At 41.8% G+C, this 24,253-nt stretch overlaps 1 pseudogene; it reads right to left on the reverse strand.

Moving 5' to 3' along the window:
- Positions 1–1,997: 1,997 nt before the first annotated feature.
- The window catches only part of LOC101350493 (cytochrome P450 3A19-like), a 26,688-nt pseudogene continuing 4,432 nt past the window's right edge, over positions 1,998–24,253 (reverse strand).

Raw genomic sequence — 24,253 nt, forward strand, 5'->3', positions numbered from 1 at the left:
TGGTTGGTGCATAATTTTGAATAATGGTCATATTAACTGGTTTTCCTGGTAGGTGTATGGATATTATCCTATCACTGACAGTGTTGTACCTCAGAATAGATCTTGCAATGTTCTGTTTGACAGTGAATGTAACGCCATTCCTCTTCAATTTGTCATTCCCAGCATAGTAGACTATAGGATTGTCTGATTCATAATGGCCAATACCAGTCCATTGCAGCTCACTAATGCCTAGGATATCGATGTTTATGCATTCCATTTCATTTTTGATGATTTCCAATTTTCCTAGATTCATACTTCATACATTCCACTTCAGATTATTAATGGACATTTGCAGCTATTTCTTCTCATTTTGAGTTGTGCCACATCAGTAAATGAAGGTCTTGAAAGCTTGGCTCCCTCCATGTCATTAAGGTCAACTCTACTTAGAAGAGGTAGCTCTTCCCCAGTCATATTTTGAGTGCCTTCCAACCTGAGGGGCTCATCTTCTGACACTATATCAGACAATGATCCACTGTTATTCATAAGGTATTCACTGGTTAATTTTTTTCAGAAGTAGACCACCACGTCCTTCTTACTAGTCTGTCTTAGTCTGGAAGCTCTACTGAAAACTTTCCACCATGGGTGACCCTGTTGCTTCCAGCATCACAGCAACATGCAAGCCCCCACAGTATGACAAACTGACAGACACTTTATTTGTTTGGCTCCAAAAACTTCCCAAATCTTTTTTCATTATCTGGGGCTCAGCTGCTCTCTGGAAGCATTTTAGTTCTCTTATTGAGAGATTATGAGCCTGCCTGGCTCTCCCAACTAAGAGGGTTTTAGGATTTCAGTGTTACAATTTTATATCTCCTCTCTATAGAAATTTGGGTTATTTTTCCATCATTAAGTGCATCTAAGCAGGGGGAGGCAGTTATGAACCAAGGTTGGAGATCCTAACCTAGGTTACACCAGGTTCCCTGAACAGCCAATGCTCCCATGCACCGCTGGGCTCTGCCTCCTCCATATGTTTCTCACCAGGGTGAAGTTCACTTCCACACTGTGGGCTCACAACACAGCATACAAGATTGTGCAATCTAGAGCTACATAAACTCTTCTACTCCTGTGCCTGAGTGGAGGCACAGGAGTACCCGTTATGCTGAGGTTACACTAATCACTTCGGTGATCATCAGCTTTGGGTAATTACCAAGAATTTCATAGACTGGGCAATGCAGCACTGAGCCTATCAGAGGCCCCACCTTCCAGGTAAACAAGAAGGGACATAACCTCAAACTTGATGACTGAGTGGTTGGGTTTTCACTCTGTATGTCTTGCATTGCCAGGATGGGTCTGATTTAAAAGAACTCAAATCAAAAAACTCAAACCCATTGCCACTGAGTTGACTCTGACTCATAGCAACCCTGTGTGTTACAGAATAGAATTGCTCCATAGGGTTTACTTAGCTGCAATTCTACTGAGAAGGAGCCCTCATGATGCAATAGTTAATCACTCGACTGCTAACTGAAAGTTTGCCGGTTAGAACCCGCCGGCTGTAACACTGCAGGAGGAAAGACCTGGTGATCTACTTCTGTAAAGATTACAGTCTAGGAAACTCTATGGGGCAGTTACATTGTGTCATATAGGGTCGCTATGAGTTGGATTTGACTCCACAGCACGCAACAACAATCTTAAGGAAGCAGATCACAGGACTTTCTCCTATGGCAACACTGGGTGGGTTCGAAGCGCCAGCCTTTAGGTTAGTAGCCCAGAGCAAACTGTTTGCACCACCCAGGGCCCTTTTTAAAACGACATAGCAGGGGAATTCCAGATCAAGTTTTCTTTTTATGTGGGTATGGGAGGTGGGGTTGTCCAGGCATTGAGTACGGCATTGTGGGGAGAGAAGCCAACACACAACTCAACTGAAGTATCACTTTCTTCCCTGGGACCCAAGATCCCTCAGCTCCCCTTAAGGACACAGAATAGGGTGGATGGAGCTTTTCTTGGCCTAGAGTCATTGTTTTTCACTCCTGGGATGCAGTCCTCATTCTGGGTATGAGCTTCAGAAAGATGGGTTTCTTGGGCACCATGAAGCTGCTGCTGTCCACTTCTAAGGGGACCTGTGAAGAAAAGCAGACAGAACTTTGAGGAAGTTGAAAAGGACACTTGCTACTCAGAGCTGCAAAGTATCAAGTTTCAAAAACCAAACCAGCTGTCATTGAGTTGATTCTGACTCATGGCAACCCCACGCGTTTTGGACAGAGTAGAATTGTGCTCCGTAAGATTTTCAATGGCTGTGATCTTTCAGAAATAGATCACCCGGCCTTTCTTCTGAGGTGCCTCTGAGTAGACTCGAACTTCCAAGCTTTCATTTAGCAGTTGAGTGTGTAAACCAATTGCACCACCGAGGGACACCTGTGTCACATACAGAGCCGTGTAAGTAAGGGAAATGACTTAGGTGTCCAAGGTCTCCCCACTGGCACAGTAGAAAGAGTACTTGATTATTACAAGGTGTGGTTTTAAACAAGTCTCAGTTTCCCCCCATCTAAATGCTTTCTAAGGTTTTCCCAAAGTCGAAAGTCTTTGCATTGCTGAGGTGGGTGTGATTTAAAATACAAAAACCAAAAAAAAAACTAATCCTGTTGCCATCAGGTGATTCTGACTCATGGCAACGCCATGTGTTACAGAGTAGAACTTCAGAGAAAAACCAGGTTTAGAGGCATGATGCATCTGGATTCTAAACCCTACTTTGCAGCAGGTTGACATGGCAACTTTGAGGATGAAATAGAAGTCGCCCAGGTTAACGTCTAGGAAATACTCATGGGTTCTTCACCACACTCACCTGGCTTCCTGCAGACCCAACCGGAAGACCATATGGACTTTCTAATCATATTCCATTAAAAGTAAAGAGAAGGCTGACTCACTGGGGACTCTCTGCATGTCTCCAAGGAGAAGTTCTGCAGAAGCAGGACAGGGGAGGCCTTCAGGGCAAGGAGTGTGAACCTCATGCCAATGCAGTTTTGAGGCCCAGCCCCCAAGGGGAGGAAAACATAGGGGTCCAGCCTCTTCTTGTTGTCCTTACTGAACCTAGTTGAAGACAATGAGAGCATTACCAAGATGAGAAAGCAGAAGAATCTTTGCTTTTGGGCATTCATATAAATTCAAATGAGTGAAGGAAATCATTTGGCAAGCATGGTTCACTGCTTTCTTCCCAGCACCTGTCACGTACTTACTGTTGTTGTGTGCCATCGAGTCAATTCCAACTCACAGTGGCCCTATCATATTGAAAGAGTGAATGAATGAATGAAAATATATGAATGAGTTCAACAAATGCTTCTTTGACCCCTGTAATGTATAAGGCGCTGGTTTAGGCTTCATGGGTGTTGTCTTAGTTATCTAGCTCTGCTCTAACAGAAATACCAGAGTGGTTTTAAGGAACACAAATTTATTTTCTCACAGGTTAGGAGGCTAGAAATCCAAATTGAGGGTACTGGCTCTAGGGAAAGGCTCTCTCTGTCTGCTCTGGGGAAAAATTTTTGTCTCAGCTTCTCTGGCATTTTTGGCATTCCTTTGTGATTTACACGTGCCATCTGTCTTTCCAACATTTTGTTTTCTTGCTTCTCTCTGTGTCTAATCTGCACTTTTTAGGTTTAAGACACACCCTACACTGATATGGCCTCATTAACATAATGAAGAAAACCCTATTTCCAATTGGGATTACATTGTTATGTTGTTGTTAGGAGCCACGGAGTCAGTTCCAATGCATAGAGACTCATTTGACTGTGATGGAAATTTTCTAAAGTGTTTTGAAATTTTATTCAGTCAATTACTATTATCTTTTAAAAATTACTTTGTGTACTTGCTTGCTGGTTTTGCCAGAAGATTTGTATTATTAACTTGTCAAGTTGTACAAAATGTTCTGTAGAGCCTCGTAATAAATGTGTTTGTTGCAGTTGTTAGGTGCTGTCCAGTTGGTCTCGACTCATAGCAACCCTATGGACAAGAGAATGAAACACTGCCCGGTCCTGTGTCTTCCTCAAAATCTTTGCTATGATTGAGCTCATTGCTGCAGCCACTGTGTTGAGGGTCTGATGCACCTTAGTCCTCAAAGTGATATCTTTGCTTTTTAACACTTTAAATAGGTCTTTTGCAGCAGATTTGCCCAATGCAATACATCATTTGATTTTTTGACTGCTGCTTCCATGGACATTGAACAGAACAAGGGGATGCTGCATAGTTTAAAATTAGGAAAGCTGTGTGTCAGGCTTGTATCCTTTACCATACTTATTCAATCTGTATGCTGAGCAAATATTCAAGAATCTGGACTATATGAAGATAAATGCTGCATCAGGATTGGAGACCAACTAAATCACAACCTGCAATATGCAAATGACACAACGTTGCTTGCTGAAAGGGAAGAGGACTTGAAGCACTTACTGATTAAGATCAAAGATTGCGGCCTTCAGTGGGGATTATACCTCAACATAATGACAACGAAAATCCTCACAATTGAACCAATACTCATAAATGGAGAAAATACTGAAGTTGGCAATAATTTTGTTTTACTTGGATTCACTATCCATGCCAGTGGAAGCAACAGTCAAGAAATCCACAGGTGTAGGGGCTAGGATTTACAACACACATTTTGGGGGGAAACAATTCAACAGTTGTTATGGGTTGAATCGTACCCCCAAAAAAGATATGTTGAAGTCCTAACTCCCTGTACCTGTGCGTGTGAGTTTGTTTGGAAATAGGATCTTTCGAGACAATACCAGTTAACATGAAGTCACAGTGGAGTAGGGTGGGTCTTAATCCCATCAAAGTGGTGGCTTTATAAAAAGAGAGAGACACAGAGAGAAGATGGCCATGTTATGATGGAGTTATGCTGCAGCTGCAAGCCCAGGGACACCTGGGACCACCAGAAGCCAGAAGAGACGAGAGGATTCTTCCCTAGAAACTTTGGAGGAAGTTGGCTCCAGCTGACACCCTGAATTTGGACTCCAGCCTCCAGAACTGTGAGAACTGAGACAATAAATTTATGTCATATTAAGCAACCCACTTTGCAGTGCCGTGATATGGCAGCCTCAGGACACCAATGCACTGAGGAGCAGAAATGGATAGAATATAGTCTCCTCCTTAGAGAAAGGTATGGTGGGTGGGACCTGTCTGTGCTCACAGGGGACACACAGCAGTCAGGCCTCCAGGAGAGGAAAGGAGAAGGAAGGACACATAGGAGAGGGAGAAGCTGAGTCACCAGGGAAGCCGGCCAAGGTCTTGTGGAAGAGACGGCGTCTGAGATGGATCATGAAGGAAGGTGTTCTAGGAGTAGGGAGGAGGGAAAGACTGGCGGGAGCAAGAAGCCAAGGTGTGAGATGGAGGCACATCCAGAGAAGGTGGGCGTGTCTGGGCAGCAGAGCCAATGGAATAAGGGACAAGGAGTCCAGGAGCCAGGCTGGAATCTGGCCTAGTCCATCCTTGTGGTGGCCACATATTTGACTCTGACCCAAAAGAGCAGTCCTGGTGGAGCTGTCACACTTTTGTTTTGCTGCTGTTATTGCTGCTGTTAGCTACTGTTGAGTCGGCCCTTGATTGGTGGCAACCCCATGCACAACAGAACGAAATGCTGCCCCGGTTCTGTGCTATCCCCGTGATCAGTTACTATGAAACCGTTGGGACCCATAGGATTTTCACTTGCTAATGTTCAGAAGTAGATTGCCAGGCCTTTCTTCCTAGTGCCTCAGTCTGGAAGCTCTGCTGAAACCTGTTCAACATCACATCAAAATGCAAGCCTCCACGAACAGATGGGTGGTGGCTGCACATGAGGTGCATGGCTGAGAATCGAACCTGGGTCCCCCACATGGAAGGCAAGTATTCTACCACTGAATCGCCACTGCCCCTCTGTGACAGTCTTACTCTAGGTGAGTAGGATACAGGATTAATTCCTCCTGTGCCTGACCCGCTGTGAAAGGCGATGGAGTTAAATAAGTTCTGTTATTCTCTTCATTGGGACCATGAGGATTTATGTAAAAAAGGACATGGCCTTAATATCCTTGACTGAGGCTGCTACTGTGACTGCTGCCTTCCACACGCAAGGTGCAGAATATTTCCTGCTTCACTGTTTGCTTGGGCTTCCAATGCCATCCCCAGTTCCTGCCTCATTTGTTATTCTTTGACCCCACAGTGAAGCCAGAATATGACTTCCCATAACTACAACTGGAAAATTAAATTTTGTTTTCAACACATCTTTACCCTTCTTGCTGCTGATTTGCCTGGTTCCAAGCCAGTCTCTCCACGGCTTTGACGTTAATATCTGGCCATAAACTCCTCAATGTTACAGCTGCTATAAGCTGGTCTTGGTGTTACTTTCCCGAATACAGTTAAATTCTGAGCACAGTGTTCAAATATAATAAAATTCCTTAGCTACAGATAGTGGGTTGGAAGTTTGTAGCCAGCATCCATGTCAACATTCGAGTTATCTCTGTCCAATGGTGTCAGCGCAGAATGGGTGGAGGTATTCCAGAATTGAGTGGGAGGTGGTACTTTCTAAGGCTCGTTTAAAAATCCTTCTGATGCTTGTTAGAAAAAGGATGGCGAGACTTTGGCTCACTTACTTTGAACACATCATCCGGAAAGACCAATTGCTAGAAAAGGGCATCATGTTTGGTAAAGGAGAGGGTCAATGAAAATGCGGGAAGCCCTCCATGAGATGGATTGACACAATAATCACAACAATGGACTGAAACATTTCAACAATTTTGGGGATGGCACAGGACTGGGCAACATTTTCATCTGTTATAAATAAGGTCACCATGAGTTGGAGCCAACTCGATGGCAACTAACAACAATAACAATGATGCTTTCACCTTTTAAATATCTTCTACCTTTAGATGTTGATCCAAGAGAAATGAAAACGCATGTCTACAGAAGGCTTATACAAGAGTGATCAAAGCAGCATTATTGATGTTCACCCCAAACAAGAGACAACCGAGATATCCATTTGGAGGATAATGGATAAGCAGATTGTTGTCATCCATATAACAGACTGTTGCTCAGCAATAAAAAGGAACAAGCTATGTGCAAAGTATATACTGTACGATTCCATTCGATGAAGGTCAACAACCAGCAAGACTGATCTGTTGTGACAGAAATCTGAACAGTAGCTCTCTATCAGTGGGTGGAGATTGACTAGTAGGAGCCACAAGGGAGCGTTCAGTTGTTGTTGTTAGGTGTTGTCCAGTTGGTTCTGACTCATAGTGACCCTAGGTACAACAGAAGGAAACACTGCCTGGTCCTGTGCCATCCTCACAATCCTTGCTATGTTTGAGCCCATTTTTGCAGCCACTGTGTCAATTCATCTCGTTGAGTATCTTCCTCTCTTTTGGTGACCCTCTACTTTACTAATCATGATGTCATTCTCCAGGGACTAGTACCTCCTGATAACATGTCCAAAGTATGTGAGCTGAAGTCTTGTCATCCTTGTTTCTAAGGAGCATTCTGGCTGTACTTCTTCCAAGATAGATTTGTTCATTCTTCTGGTAGCCCATAGTATGCTCAATATTCTTTGCCAACACCATAATTCAAAGGCATCAATTCTTCTTTGGTCTTCCTTTTTCATTGCCGAGCTTTTGCATGCAAATGAGGCAAGTAAAACTACCACAGCTTGGGTCAAGCACACCTTAGTACTGAAGGTGACATCTTTGCTTTTAATACTTTAAAGAGGCCTTTTGCAACAGATTTGCCAAATGCAATACTTTGCTTTATTCCTTTTTTTTTAAATAAATTTTATTTATTTTGTTGTTTTTGTTGAGAATATACACAGCAAAGCATGCACTGATTCAACAATTTCTACATGTACAATTTAGTCATGTTGATTACATTCTTCAAGTTATGCAATAATTCTCACCCTCCTTTTCTGAGTTGTTCCTCCCTCATTAACATAAATTCATTGCCCCCTAAGGTACCCATCTGATCTTTCTAGTTGCTGTTGTCAATTTGATCTCGTATAGATCGTTCTTAAAAGAGCATTGTGTTCAATGCAGACCTTTTATCCAGTTAAGCTAAACTATTGTTCAGTTTTAAGATAACTTCAGGGAATGCTTTCAGTTTAAGCTTTAAATATTATCTCAGGGCAATAGTTTCAGTGGTTCATCCACCATCCATGGCTCCAGAAAGTCTAGAGTTCATGAGAATTTGAAATTCTGTTGTGCATTTTCCCCTTTTTGATGAGGATTTTTCTATGGAATCTTTGATCAAAATGTTCAGTAATGGTATCCAAGCACTACTCAGTTCTTCTGGTCTCATGGCAAAGGAGGCAGTTGTTCTTGGAGGCAATTAGCTACACATTCCATTTCCTCCTCTTATTCCTGACCGTCATTCTTCCTTTGTTGTACCAGGCAAATAGAGACCAATTGTTGTGCTTTGGATGGCTTCTTACCAGCTTTTAAGACTCCAGCCACTACACAACAAAGTAGGAGGTAGAATAGAAGCACTAAACACATTATTAGGCCAATTAACTGGGATGTCTCATGAAATTATGATCCTAAACCTCCAAACAAATGAGCCAAATCCCATGAGGTGTTTGGTTGTACATAAACAGCCTGAGCAGCTACTCTTTTTTTTTTCTGTCGTTGTTATAAACATATCACACAACTTTTGCCAATTCAACTTTTTACTGGTGTACAAAATATTGACAGCAATTACTATAACCGAACGTGCAATCCTACCTTTAATTAATGCAATTTTTCCATCACCATTATCATTTGAGCTTTTGACTGCTACCTCCACGAGTGTTGATTGTGGATCCAAGTAAAATGAAATCTTTGACAATTTCAATCTTTTCTCCATTTATCATGATTTTGCTTATTGGTTCAGTTGTGAGGATTTTTGTTTTCTTTCTTTTGAAGTGTAATGCATATTGAAGGCTATATTCTTTGATCTTCATAAGTAAGTGCTTCAAGTTCTCTTCAGTTCCAGCAATCAGAGCAGTAGCTCCTTACCGAGGGGTGGAAATTAACTGGGAGGGTCCATGAGGGGACTTTCTAGGATAATAAAAATATTCCATATCTCGACTGGTATGGTGGTTATGTAGGTATATAAACTCATTGAAGTGTGCACTTTTGACCTGTGTGTTTCATTATATGTAAACATTTTTTGTCATTGTTGTTAGCTGCCGTTGAGTCGGCCCCCGACTCGTGGCAGCCCCACTTGCTATAGAGTAGAACTTCTCCACAGTGTTTTCACCAGACATTTATTCCACAGAGCTGCTGGGTGGGTTTGAACCATCAATCTTTAGGTTAGTAGCTGAGGACTTAACTTTTGTGCCACCCAGGATCCCGTGTATACTATCCCACAATAAAAAAGTTCCATAATAACAGAATCTCAAATTCTCATGGACTCCCAGACTTCCTGGAGCCATTCAGGCTGGATGAACCTTTGAAACTATTGCCCTGGGATAATCTTTAAACCTTAAACCAAAAATATCCCCTGAAGTTTTCTTAAAACCAAACAGAAGTTTAGCTTAATTAATTTAGAATGTCTGCCTTGAGCCTTGTGCCCTTTTAAGAACTATATCTATTTGGGATTAAATTGACAACAGCAACTCAAAAGATTAGATAGAAAGCTTAGCAGTCAGTGAGTTTATTTAATCAGGGAGGAACAACAACAAAGGAGGGCAAGAGTGATTGCTCAGCTTGAAGACTGTAATCAATGTCACTGAATTCAACATGTAGAAATTGTTGAAATAAAATTAATTATTTTTTTAACAAGTTCCATAGTGACACAACTCTGAAAGTTCCCAGAAGTTGGAGCTCCCAGTCCACTTACCTCTCAGGACAGAACTCCTCTGGCTCAGACCAGTACTCTGGATCCCGGTGCAGAACGTAGGTGGGAATGATCACCACTCTTCCTTTGGGGATAGTGACCCCATTGATCTCAACAGTCTTCTTGAAAACTCTCTCCAGATGTCCTCCCAGAGGGAAGAGCCAGAGGGTCTCATTCACCACCATGTCCAGATACTCCATATGGAAAAGGACCTCGTAGGTGAGGTCTGCCTGCAGGAGAGAAGAGCTTATTTATTTATTTTAGGTACTTGTAGTTTTTTTTTTAAATTTTGGTGAAAAAGTATACAGTCATACACCATTTCAACAATTTCTACATGTACAGCTCAGTGACATTGATTACATTCTTCAAGTTGTGCAAACATTCTCACCATCCTTCTCCGAATTGTTCTACCACCATTAATGTAGACTCACTGCCTCCTAAGCTTCTCATCCAACCTTTTGTGTTGCTCTGTTCAATTTGGTCACACATAGATAATTCTTTAAAATTGCACAAAGCTCAAGGTAGATATATTTTACTTATTAAGGTAAACTATTTTTGGGTTCAAAGAAGACTTCAGGGGATAGTTTAGGTTTAAGGTTTGAGGTTTAAAGATTATCTCAAGGTGATAGTTTCAGGGGTTCATCAAACCTCAATGGCTCCAGAAAGTCTGGATTCCACTGAGAATTTGAAATTCTGTTTTACCTTCTTATCTCTTTTGATCAAGATTCTTCTATAGAATCTTTGATCAAAATGATCAGCAACGGTAGCCAGGCACCATCCAGTTCTTCTGGTCTTATGGCTGTGGGGACCATTGTTCATGGAGATAACCAGATACACAACCTGTTTCCTTCTCCTATCCCTGACTCTCAGAAGGGTGTTTATTAAGTGGTAACTGAATATGCCCTATGATGGATTCTAAGGAAAATAAAGAATTCTGCTTTCGCAAGCCAATTAAACAATTATCTCTAGAGAGATGATGTGAGCTTCATGTGGGATGGGGTTAAAGTGTCCCACATCTCATTGGAGGTCATCATGTGTGTACCAGCAAGTTTCTTCCACTGGGTAAGGAATGGCTGGGTGCAACATGGTAGCCCACTTGTTAGCATTCTTTTAGGGCTGGTCTAGTCTTTCCTTTCTCATAGCTCAGAATTCTAATAGTCTGTGCCTGTATGTATTGGATATCCAATATCTACTCTGTCTCCCTGGGATGACTGACTCAACATGGCCAAAACAAAATTCTTCATCCTCCCCAAATGTCTCCACATTTCAGTCAATGCCTCTATCACCCACCCATTTGCTCAAGCCCCAAACCTAGAAGTTGTCCTTGATCATTTTTTTTTTAACACAGCCTTTTCAATCCACCAGCAAGACCCTTGGCTTGACCTCAAAAATCTCTCTTGTCTCCAGCCACTTTTCTCAATCTTTATTGCTTTCCTCTTTTCTATCTGGACCACAGCCTCCTCACTGGCTCCCTGCATATATTTTTGCCCCTTGCACACATCCAATCACATCACCCCCTGCTTAGAAGCCCTCAATGGTTTCTCAGTGCAATAAGGTTTAAGCCCAGTTCCGTTCCATGGTCTACAAAGACCTACATGGTCTGGCCCCTGCCAGCCTGCCCATCCTTTTCCTCCTCCAATCACTGCAGTCCAGAAACACTGGGCTTCTTCTAGGTCATGGATTCAATAAGCTCATTCTAGCCTTATCTTTATACCTCCTGTTCTCTCTGCCCAGAACACTCTATTGTAAGTGTGGTTTCTTCTCATTTAGATCTTCATTCAGATATCACCTCCTCAGAAGTGGCTTCCATGAAAACTTGATCTCAACCCAACCCCATCCCCATCCTCTGCCAATTCCCCAATTTCTGACCTGCTGTCCTCTTCTATTTCCTTCACTGAATTTATCACCATCTGAATTTATCCTGCTTATTTATTGGTTTACTTGTTCATTGCCTATCTGCCTCCTTCCACACAGAAGCAGCTACATAACAAGCACAGGTAGCACACCCATGAATTTGTTCCCATCCCCAACCATCACAACAGTAATGAGAGCTTCTTGAGGCCAGTCCTGCTCTAGCTGTCCACCACTCTATCCCTGAAAACTTGCATGATTATGGGCTGGTCTACTCTAGGTGTTCAACAAAGAGTTGCTGAATGCATGGAAGTCAGGTCACTTTGCACATATTATGTAATTGCAAGGCATGCTTAACTGTTCCACGTTTTCATTTCCACTGTCATGGACTGAATTGTGTCCCCAAAAAATATGTGTATCAATTTGGCTAGGCCATGATTCCTAGTATTGTGTGACTGTCCACCATTTTGTCATCTGATGTGATTTTCCTATGTGTTTTAAATCTTCTCTCTATGATATTAATAAGATGAGATTAGTGGTAGTCATGTTAATGAGGCAGGGCTCTATCAGATTAGATTGTGTCTTAAGCCAATCTCTTTTGAAATATAAAAGAGAGAGGTGAGCAGAGAGACATGGTGATCTCATACCACCAATAAAGAAGCACCAGGAGCATAGCACATCCTTTGGACCTGGGGTCTGTGCACAGAGAAGCTTCCAGACCAGGGGAAGATTGATGACAAGGACCTTCCCCCAGAGCCAACAGAGAAAGAAAGACTTCACCTCGAACTGATGCCCTGAATTCAGACTTCTAGCCTACTAGACTGAGAAAATAAACCTCCGTTTGTTAAAGTCATTCCTTGTGGCATTTCTGTTATAACAGCACTTGGTAACTAAGACACCCACCTTCCTAATTAGCTCTTTGGAGGTAGGATTCATGTTCTACCCTGTTCCTTTGAGATCCTGGAGTCAGCATCTTGTGTCTGATAACATATATTCAGTGGCCCAAAGATTTCAGCATCTCACCTTCTGAGAACATTTTAGTTTGGATTCAGACTTAAAACGTGAGATTAAGAAGCCAGGATTAGAAGCCTCATAGAGACTCTCAGGCCACGTCACCTTGTTGGGCAAGGCACTGTCTATCTCCTTCTGAAGCCCCTCTTGCACCTCGGGGTGAGTGGCGAGGTTGTAAGCTATGAAGTTGAGGATTTAGCTTGGGGTCTCCTATCCAGCAAAAATAAAGGTGATGGCTTGAGCAGCAATCTCCAAGTCTGCCAAAGCTTTGAGGAAAAAACAAAATGGTGCCATGAACAGATGTAGAGACAACAGACCAGTTTCTAGGTACTTCCCTGGACTGTGGATCTAGAAAGACATTTCCTTCTGGTATGTTCCTGACTATTTGGCCGTAAGAATTTTACTGTCCCTCTTTCTTTCATGTGAAATGCCAATGGGAGAAAGAAGAAAGGAGCTGGAAGCACAAGCTCTTAGGAGCAGATGGTGAACTATGAGCAACCATCTACAAAGTTGAGCTGGAAGGTGATGATATGGTGAAGGTTCCTAAGAGAAGAGGGTAGTAGAAAGAGATCAAAGGCTAACAGGATTTTGTGAGCTGGAGACTAGAGATAATGAAAGCCAACATCCTCATTTTGTAGATGAAAAAGATGACACCAGAGGCAAGGTTACAGTGAAGTAGAAGCTGAGCTAGATCTTTTAGTATGAGGTATGTTTTTAATAGGTTGCCTCGGTGGTACAAACATTTAAATGCTCAACTACTAGTGAAAATTTTGACAGTTCGAACTCACCCAGAGGCACCTTAGAAGACAGGCTTGGCAATCTGCTTCCAAAAGGCGACAGCCTTGAAAACCCTAGGGAGCAGTTCTACTCTGCACACATGGGGTCACCATGAGTTGGAGTCAACTCCATAGCAAATAACAGCAGCAACAACATGTTTTTAACAGAAGAACTTGGTGTTTATAGCCAGTAATGAAGTGACTTGTTCTTGGAAATTACTAATGGTCTCTCACATGCAGGCTTTGAGGATGACCTCAAGTCAGGATGTTACCTTTAGGGAACTGGTTTGCCTCACTGGATTCTGGGATGTCTGTAGCCTGGGAATCGATCATTAGCTGTAAGAAATCTACATGTTCTGGAAAAGAGAGCCAGAGAAGGGAGAAAGTGAGGCTGACACAGCCCAAGAGAGACTTGAGTCTTAGAAGTCATTCATGGCTCCCACAAGAAGAGAGGCCACTCCTGTGGTTCCCAAGCTTTAGCCTGTGTCACATCTGGGAACTTGTCTGAGCAAAGCCAGAAGGCAGTCACCTCCTGCTCTGGTCTGCATCCCACCCAGCCTACCTCCCACTCCATTCATTTTTAGAGCTGGCCTTAAGCAAAAATACTAAAGTAGGAATTTTTAAAATAATGCTTACATCCTAATTATATTTTTAGGTTTATCTATATTTTTGAAAATGCAAAAAGGTTATACAGTAACTCATAATCCATTACATAAAGATACGTGCTATTGTGCTATGGCATTTTTGTGTGTTTCTTTCTAGTCCTTTCTCAAGCGTTGCTTATGTAGATAAGCTCATACTCTATGTACAATGTTGTATTTTGGTATTTTTCACCTAGCATTATGGTTAGGGCATTTCTCCATGCCCTAAGAAATTCTTCAGCACATAGTTTACAGTACCTGTATAAGATTTCATCATATGAGCGTACCATCATTTATATCACTTTTCTTTTGATTCTAATTTTTTTTTATTTTGCCAATAATTTTACAATGAACAAAATTTTTCAAAACTCTTTTTGTACACCACTCTAATTATTATATTGGAATAGATTAATGGATTTTTTTGAAGTGGAATCCCCAGGTTAAATGGTGGGAATCTATAAAACTTTTGATCCATATTGGCTGTTTTCTAGAGAGTCTGAACAAATGTGTAGTCCCACTAATGGTGCCCATACCGCCAACTCTTACCAACATCACATATTATTATTTTTAAGGTCTAATTTGATAAGAAAATAAGCTATGGTCCTCTTTTAATCCACATGTTTTTGGTTATTAATGAGGTTTAAAGTTTTCCCATATGTTTATTTGCGTTTGTTTTTCCTCTTTTATGAATGTCTTAGCGTTTTTCTTACTGATTTGCAGAAGCTCTTTAAAATTAAGTCTAGTGACACTTCATTTGTCATATTTGCTACAAACATTTTGTCCAGCTTTATATTTGCATTTTTAATAAAGTAGACAATTGTTGTCCTTAATTTCCTGTCTTCTCCCTCTTTGAGGCCTTCCTTCCTTCTTCAGACCGAGATTCTATATGCTCTCCTCTTCCTTTCCAGAGAGTCATGTTTGAGTAAAAAAAACCCAAACCAATTGCCATCAAGTCAATTCCGACTCACGGCAACCACATGTGGGTCAAAGTACAGCTGTGCTCCATAGTGTTTTCAGTGGCTATGATCTTTCAGAAGTATATTGCCAGATCTTTCTTCTGAGATGCCTCTGAATGGATTCAAACCACCAACCTTCCAGTTAGTAGCCAGGTGCTTACCCATTGCGCTACCAAATCTCCTCCCACACCTTTGTAGCTCCTATAAACAAATTTGTGTTGAGGACGCCTAGGACAGTGGGAAAACATCATAGAATCTGGGGCCTCCAGACCTGAATTCAAATACTGCCCTTCCACTCGCTTACTGTTTAAGTTTGGGCAGGTCATATAACTGATCTGAGCAACAGATAAACTTGTACAAGGAGATCAATTGGGAGATGAAATGAGATAATGTGAAAACGCCTAGCAAAAACCTGCATTCTTAAGAATCATAGAAGTTATTTTTATTTTTTCTTAGTGAGAAATTTGTTCATTGGAGCATTATTGGCAAGATAAAAAAATTAGAATCAAAAGAAGAGTTATATAAACAATGGCATACTCATATAAGGGAATCTTATACAGGTATCATAAACTATATGCTGAAGAATTGCTTCAGTTGCTGTCAAGTCCATTCTGACTCCTGGTGACCTCATGCATTTCAGAGTAAAACTGTGCTCCGTAGGGTTTTCAAGGCTGTGATCTTTTGGAAGTAGATTGCCAGGCCTTTCTTGCAAGGCATCTCTGAGTGGATTTGAACTGCCAACATTTTGGTAACAGCCCACAGCTTAATTTATTAGTGCATGGGGAAATGCCATAAGAAGTTATTTCTTTTTTCATAATGAGATACAAATAACTGAAAATGGCTTCATAGATAACTCCATCAAAGAATTTGTGCATTTAAATATTGGCCCACAACCTAAGTTGAGAAAAGGGCTCTCAAGCAGTAAGTGATGGGAATCAGTGTCAGGCTGGGGTAGGAGATTTGTTGATGAAATCTCTCAGGTCTTAGATTATTTCTCTCTGAGTGAACACCGAGTGACCTAACAGGCACCCACACAAACCAAATCCACAATCCAATCCACCCTACAGAAGAGTGTTTTAGTTCTTCCACACATCACCCCCTCTCTCTGCTCTTGGTCAAAAAATTTGACAAATGAGAGAACTTGAGGCCCAACAAGTGTTTATTCCTCTTAAAAAAAAAAACCAAACCCATTGTCATCGAGTCGATTCCAACTCATAGCGACCCTATAGGCCAGGGTAGAACTGCCCCATAGTGTTTCCAAGGAGCTGCTGATGTATACGAATTGCCAACTTTTTGGTTGGCAGCCATAACTCTTAACCACTCTTAATCACTGTTAAGTTTTAACCACTGCACCACTAGGGCTTCCTCTCTACCAACATGATTAGCCCCAGGAATACTGATATTGAGTTTTGCTGACTAGCCAGGGATTTTGACTGTCTGGATTCAGCCTCGTCTATCACAGGGCTTTGGGAAAGTCAGAAGTTGAACCCCCGTCTCCTCAATTTTTTTTGCCACCAGCCTGCCTTTCCACCTGGTACCAGCAGAAGGGCACAGTCCACCTGGCCGCCATCTTGTCTCAATCTTTGTTTAAAACAAAACCCTTCCTACAAAAGGGGCAGGGATTATGTCCACTTGTTTCTTGCTTAATCTGACATCACAATCCACCTTCAACTCTAGACAGTCCAACTCTGTGTCCTGATTTTCTGCTTCTTGGTCTGCTACCCTTGGAACCAGGCTGCTCAGGCCACTGGAATTCTACCTGGATCATTAGCATTTAGGTTCAGTGCTAGAGACTTAGATAGGTGGCATAGTGGTTAAGTGCTACAGCTGCTATCCAAAAGGTGAGCCATTCGAATCAACCAGGCGCTCCTTGGAAACCCTATGGGACAGTTCTACTCTGTCCTATAGGGTTGCTATGAGTTGGAATCGACTCAATAACAATGGGTTTGGGTTTTTTTTTAGAGAAGAATGAGCATGTCTTGGGCCCCAAGTTCTCTCATTTGTTAAATGAGACTCGACGGCAATGGGTTTGGTTTTTGGTTTGGGTGAAGCCCAGAGCTAATCCTTAAAGCACCTAGTCTGAACTGAATGGGTACGCAAGAACCACCGAGGCAGACGTGCCTCTGTGACCTCAAGTTGGTGTCTGAATAATGGAGCTAGTGGATCCTGGTAAGTGAGGAGCCCTGGGTTTACCTTGGATCCACTTGCTTGCCTTTGCTCCTTAAGATGTTACATTCACAAAGAATTCCAGCTCCTTCCCAGGAAGCAGAGTCACATTCATCATTTCCAGCAATGGCACAAGGAAAAGGAGCAACTCTAGGGGGAGTGTGAGAAAGGAAAACATGAGCAGGCTCCAAGCAGGGCCACTCAGAGCAGACTCCAAACCCCGTCTGGGACCCATGGGATCTTGGGAGGGGAAGCTATTAGGGATGTGAGCTTTCAGAAATCACCCCCACTCCCCAAAAGAACAAAATATGAAGAACTGTACATAAAAACATGAATAGCTGCCATTAATTAAGTACTTAGCACCTGTTCTGTGCCCAGGGCTTTACATGCATTGCCCCATTCAGTACTCCCAAGTCTCAGAGGTTATTTCCATTATTATATCCATTTTACAAATGAGAAAACTGAGGTGAGAACTTACACACGGGACTCAAGCCCAGCCTGAGTCTAAAGTCTACCCTGGGAACATTATACCTCTTATAGCCTCTCCCACATATGTTGTTTTTAAGTACATTTCTCTTGTCCGTGACTGAACAGAATGACAAGCTATCTGGGCTTAAATAAGGTGTTGGCAAGGTGAGAATGAGAGGTAACACATAAAAGCTCTGGAAGTAAAGAGGTCTGTCAAGATGAACTTGCTATTGATGAAATGCTTTTACTGTCCTAACAACCTTCTCACTCACCAGAGAACAGGCATACCCTTCTGCACCTAGAGGTATGCAGAACAATCCATAGTGGAACAGAAAAACAGTCTTCAAAACTTCTCTCTATATCATTTTTATTTCATTCTTTAAAAATATCTACTCAAGGGTATATTTTGTTATGTACATAATATATTATCATGGTCACTCATGTGCATGCTTCATCAATAAATAAATATACAAATATTTGTGATGCATGCTCAAAAACTTGTTGGTCATGTGGATATGCAATCAAAAGAACTTGGAGGTCCTGGAATATACTGGGGGTGTGTCTTAAGGATTTGCTCTATTTTAAAATGGTTCTAAATCTACTCTTGCAAAACCATATTGTAGTAAATGGAAACATTTTTCTAGTGATGTGGACAGTCTACTGTGTTTTTTCATTCCCTGTCAAACACCTTAGCTCATCTAACCCTCTCAGCAACCCTGTAGGTGGAGCAGTGGAGGGCAAAGTACTGGGAAATGTGGCATGTTCAAAGATGGCCAAGGGTCAAAGCTGAATGTGTTAATGTTGCATTTTGATGGGGGAAGAGGCCTTTGTATCTATGAAGAAGAACAGGGGGCTCAGAAAACTGAAGACCAACTTCTTAACATGGTAGAGAAGAATATCATCAGGGTTATTAATGGAATCAGAGTCCACACCAAAGGAAGTGCTAATGATGATATCCAGATTGTAGGCTCCAAAAACCCTGGGTTGGAAAAGATGACTTAAAAACGTAAGGAAATCAGTGTTAGCAAAGGGTTTAAGAGCCAATACCTGAGTCCTGATCCCAGCACAGTGTCGGACTCACTGCACAAACAAGAAGAATAAACCAAACCTTCCTACCGTCATTGAGTACCTGCAATGTAAGGGTTCTGCTGGTAATGGTGAGGATATGGACAACCAAATATAAAATGAACATCAAAGAAATCAATTAGAGAACAACTAAGTTCTCATCTCCAGTGTGCTGGCTGTCAGCTTTTCTAATAAACAGCCAAAGAAGGAATGAATCATGAAGGTTAGCCATTTAGAAAGGGGTTCGTGGAAGAGGGAAAATATGAGCCTGGCTTTAAAAGTGGAAAAGAATTTAGATAAGTGGAAAGAACAGGAAAGCACGGTGAGAATCATTTGTCATTAGGGAAATGTAAATTAAAGATACAATAAGATACCTATACACACCCACCAGAATAACTAAAATGAAAATGACTGACAATATTAAGTGTTGGCAAGAATGAGAAACAACTAGAACTCTCACATATTGCCAGTGTAAATCCAAAATGTTACTGCAGCTTTGGAAAATACTTAAATAGTGTTGTGGATTGAATTGTGTCCCCCAAAAATAACTGTCAACTTGGCTGGGTCATGATTCCCAGTATTGTATGATTGTGTAATCTGATGTGATTTCCTTAAGTGTTGTAAACTCTATCACTATGATGAGGTTATACTGATGACGTCTGCAAGATTAGATAGTGTCTTAATCCAATCTCTTTTTGAGATATGAAAGAGAGAAGCGAGCAGAGACACATGGGAACCTCACACCACCAAGAAAGCAGTGCCGGGAGCAGAGCATGTCCTCTGGACCTGAGGTTCCTGCACTGAGATGCTCCCAGACCAAGGAAAGATTGATGACATGGACCTTCCTGCAGAGCCAACAGAGAAAGCATTCCCTGGGAGCTGATGCCCTGAATTTGGACTTGTAGCCTACTGGACTGTGAAGAAATAAACTTCTCTTTGTTAAAGCCATCCACTCTTGGTATTTCTGTTAGAGCAGCCCTAGATGACTAAGACAAGTAGTTTCTACCAAAGCCAATCACATGCAAACTCTATGACCCAGTAATTTCACTCCTGAGAATATACCCCCCGACCCAGAAAATGAGTGCTTATGTCCACCAAAAGATATGTACAAGAATATGCACAACAACTTTAATCATAACAGTCCAAAACTGGAAACTCCCAAACATTCACCAACAGTAGAATGGATAAACAAATCCTGATATATTCGTAGAAGGAAATACTAACCATAATGAAAACAAAATGAACTACAACTACACCCAACATGGATACACCCAACGTTAATTTCACAGACATAATGTTGAGTAAAGGGGGCCAGAAACAAAAGACTAATAGTACATTTGGATAAAGTTCAAAAGGACGTAAAACTTATCTAGAGTGATAGTGGTGAAGGAGTAGTACCCCAGCAGTAACTTGGCAAAGGAGTTAGGAGGAACAAAAGGCAACTTTCTGGAATACTGGAAATACTCTATATCTTAATCTGGTTGGTGTTTACTCAGGTGAGTCATTGTTGTTGGGTGCTGTTCAGTCGATTCTGACTCATAGCAACTCCATGTGACTGAGTAGAACTGCCCCATAGGGTTTTCTAGGTTGTAATCTTTATGGGAGCCAATCTCCAGGTCTTTCTCCCATGGAGCTGCTGGATGAGTCTCAACTGCCAACATATCAGTTAGCACCCAGGAGGTTTAACCACTGCACCATCAGGGCTCCTTCACAGGTGAGTACATATGTCAAAATTCACCAAAGTGTACACTTAGGTTGTATGTAGTTTCTTTCTTACAACAGCTTCCAGAAGCAGAAATACACATCTTGGCAAAAACCTTTGTCCAAGTCATTGTGTCCCCCTCCCCATCCCAGCCCATAACTAGGGAAAATTGGCCTTCCCTCAAAGTTTCATTGAACAAGATGTGTTTTGGAGATTTGAAATATGTAGATTTATTTTGCCTCTAAAAACAACACCCTGTACTTGAGGGCACTGAGCAAGCTGTCCAATGCCAACATTGAAAGCTGCTTTAACACTCAGGAACACACAGGCAACATAAAACAAAATGACACTAAATGGGCACACCAGCCCAGGGGCAAGGATGAGAAGGCAGGAGGGGACAGGAAAGCTGGTAATGGGGAACCCAAGGTCAAGAAGGAAGAGTGTTGACATGTCATGGGGTTGGCAACCAATGTTACAAAACATTTTGTGTATTAATTGTTTAATGAGAAACTAATTTGCTTTGTAAACCTTCATCTAAAACAAATAAAAAAAAAGAATCCTACCTCATTAAAGAAAAAGAAAACCATGGACAGCACCTATGGCAATTCAGCATGCATCTGCTCTGTCAGCTGGCAGAAAGACCACCAGGCCCCCAGCAAGAAGGTGAGATTTAGGGCCAGGGTGAGCACCTCTCCTGTTGCTAACTGCTCACAGAAGAGAGGAAACAGAGGTTGCGAGGGACCAAGTAGGGACATCAAGTTTGAGAGGCACAGGAGCCTCTCAGAAAACATTCAGATGTTGAATGAATGAAAGTAGATGATGCAGACGGTGTCAAAAGGCTCCTTCTAAATTTTCCCTTCTTTCTGCTAAGCAGCCTGGAGCCAATGCTGCGTAAATAGTCCAAGTCTCAGAGTTTGTCATTCATTGCCCTTCAGCTTTTGGTTCTCCCCTTTGCCTCCCTCAGCTGTCTTCTGCAGACACATTCCTATCCCTTCCTCTTATCTCCAGTCAATGCTATGTCTAAGAGATGAGCTTCCATTTATTCTTACTAAAATGCTAAGCCTGCCTGGGGGAGGAGGGAAGAAGGGATGTCTCCAGGGGAGAGAAGAGTTTTTATTTTAATAGAAATCTGATCTTGGCTCAGTCCTTTGAAGGATGGAAGACTTCTCAGTCTGTGAAGGCCCAGCATCTGGGCAGCCACATAGGACGCTGCTAGTACAGCCAGACTTGCCTCCATGCTCCACTGCCTGGCCTGCAGGTGCATGGAGTTAGCCCTTGACTGAGGATTCGGGTCATCATTTTAGTGCTAGTAAAATCCTCCCATACTTTTTAATACATGTTCTAAATTCATTAGCCTCTGGGCCTTTTAGCCCATACTACAATGGGCAGGACTGGGGAAAAGCCAACGGGGCTTGTCTTGCTTCATACTGTTGTTGTGGTTAGGAGCCATCCAGTCAGTTTCAACTCATGGGGACCCCATGTGACAGAGTAGAACTGCCCCATAGGGTTTTCTTGGCTGTAATATTTGCAGAAAAAGATTGTCAGGTCTTTCTCCCACGGAGCTGCTGAGTGAGTTTGAACAGCCAACTTTATGGTTAGTAACCAAGCCCTTAGCTGTTGCGCCACCAGGGCTACTTTGCTTCATACTATCTTCTATAAAAACTGGGGAGAAGAACATCTTGAATATTTATGCCTGGATTCCTGGACCAAAGCCCCATACATTCATCTTGCTCCAATCCCCAGACACAAAGAAGAGGACTATGTGTCTCTGCTTCTCCCAGAGGGCCATACTCACACCTTCATGTTCATTGCCTCATCCCCAGACACTTTCTTCTCAATATTTTGCATCAGAATGTCTCCATGGTGTTTGATGAGGGGAAACATCTGGAGAACAATGATAGCCATTAGCATTCAGTCATTGGTGTAGCCATAGGAACCAAAAGAAAAAAACAAACCCATTGCCATCCAGTTGCTCCTGACTCATGGCAATCCCATGTGTTACAGAGTAGAACTGCACTCCATAGGGTTGTCTTGGCTGTGGTCTTTACAGAAGCAGATTGCCAGGTCTTTTTCTTCACGGAGCCACTGGGTGGGTTTGAACCACCAACTTTTCAGTTAGTCCCAAATCAAAATCAAACCCATTGCCATTGAGTTGATTCTGACTCACAGTGACTCTATAGGACAGAGTAGACTGCTCCATAAAGTTTCCAAGGAGTGGTTGGTGGATTCGAACTGCCAACATTTTGGTTAGCTGCTGAGCTCTTAAACCACTGTGCCACCAGTTAATAGTCAAGGGCAAACCATTTTCACCACCCAGGGACCTATCCATAACCAGCCCCAAAATAAACACTTGGGTGTATCTACTGTAAGACCTCCATTAATGAGAATTGTTGAAGCAAAGGCAGGTTCAGGTTAATTAAAACAGGGCAGGGGTATTCTGGTTAATGACATGGAGCAAGAAAAGGAATTTTGTTTCACCATGGTTTTTAAAATATTTCTGAAGCTTGACTTCACTTTCCTGTTTTGGTAGGTTGGGTCCATGAATATAAATCTTTCTTGGACGTGGGACTTAAGAACCATCTCAGTTTGAGGAATCACCATTCAGGAGAAGAAACTGGCTTGAGTTCTAGTTGTAAGGACAGTCTTGGTATGCTGGAAAATGTTTAACAACTGGCCTTCCGAGGGTAAAAGCCCTGATTTGTGGCATTTACCAATTTCTGTGGTGTAAATATTCCCACCATGGTTAATTTCACACTACCAATGAGATGTCCCAACGTGGAGTTGGGAAGAGATGTGTACAGTTGACTTTCACAAGTGGTAAAAGCTGTCTCCTGTTCACCATTCATTATACTTCTCCTGGAAAGTTTTTTTTTTTTTTTAACTCCTGCTATGAATTTATTTTGCTATTATGTTGCAACTTTGCCTGGAAGCCCAGAACAGATAAAATTCCAGCCAAAATGAGAGTTTCAGTTTGTTTCTGGCTAATGAAAATTTTCAACAGTACGAACTCTGTCCTTTCCTTCAAGACACTGGAGATTTTATAAGAACTCTCCAGCAAAGGTAGCTGTGGAGATTGGGGTTTTAAATTTCTCCTAAAAACTTGTTTGGGGAGGTTTCACACTACCTGACCTCAGAACCTACTATACAGCTGCGGTTGTCAAAACAACCTGGTACTAGTACAACAGACACATTGACCAATGGAACAGAATCAAGAACCCAGATGTAAATCCATCCACCTACGGTCACCTGATCTTTGACAAAGACCCAAATTCCATTAAATGGGGAAAAGACAGTCTTTTTAACCAATTGTGCTGGCAAAACTGAATGTCCATTTATTAAAAAAATGAAAAAGGACCCATACCTCACACCATACACAAAAACTAATTCAAAATGGATCAAAGACCTAAATGTAAAACTAAAAAATATAAAGCTCATAGAAGAAAAAATAGGGTAAACTCTAGAGGCCCTAATACAGGGTATAAATAGGATACAAACTATAGCTAACAACACAGAAACACCAGAAGATAAGCTAGATAACCGGGATCTTCTAAAAATTAAACACTTATGCTCATCAAAAGGCATCACCAAAAGAGTAAAAAGTGACCCTGCAGACTGGGAAAAAAATTTTGGATATGACATAGCTGACAAAGGTCTGAAATCTAAAATCCATAGAAAAATCCAACACGTCTACAATAAAAAGACAAATAATCCAATTAAAAAATGGACAAAGGATATCAACAGATACTTAACCAAAGAAGACATTCAGGTGGCTAAGAGACACATGAAGAAATGCTCCTGATCACTAACCATTAGAGAAATGCAAGT

The sequence above is a fragment of the Trichechus manatus genome, unplaced genomic scaffold (genome assembly GCF_000243295.1).
Source record: "Trichechus manatus latirostris isolate Lorelei unplaced genomic scaffold, TriManLat1.0 scaffold00151, whole genome shotgun sequence".
Lineage (NCBI taxonomy): Eukaryota > Metazoa > Chordata > Mammalia > Sirenia > Trichechidae > Trichechus > Trichechus manatus.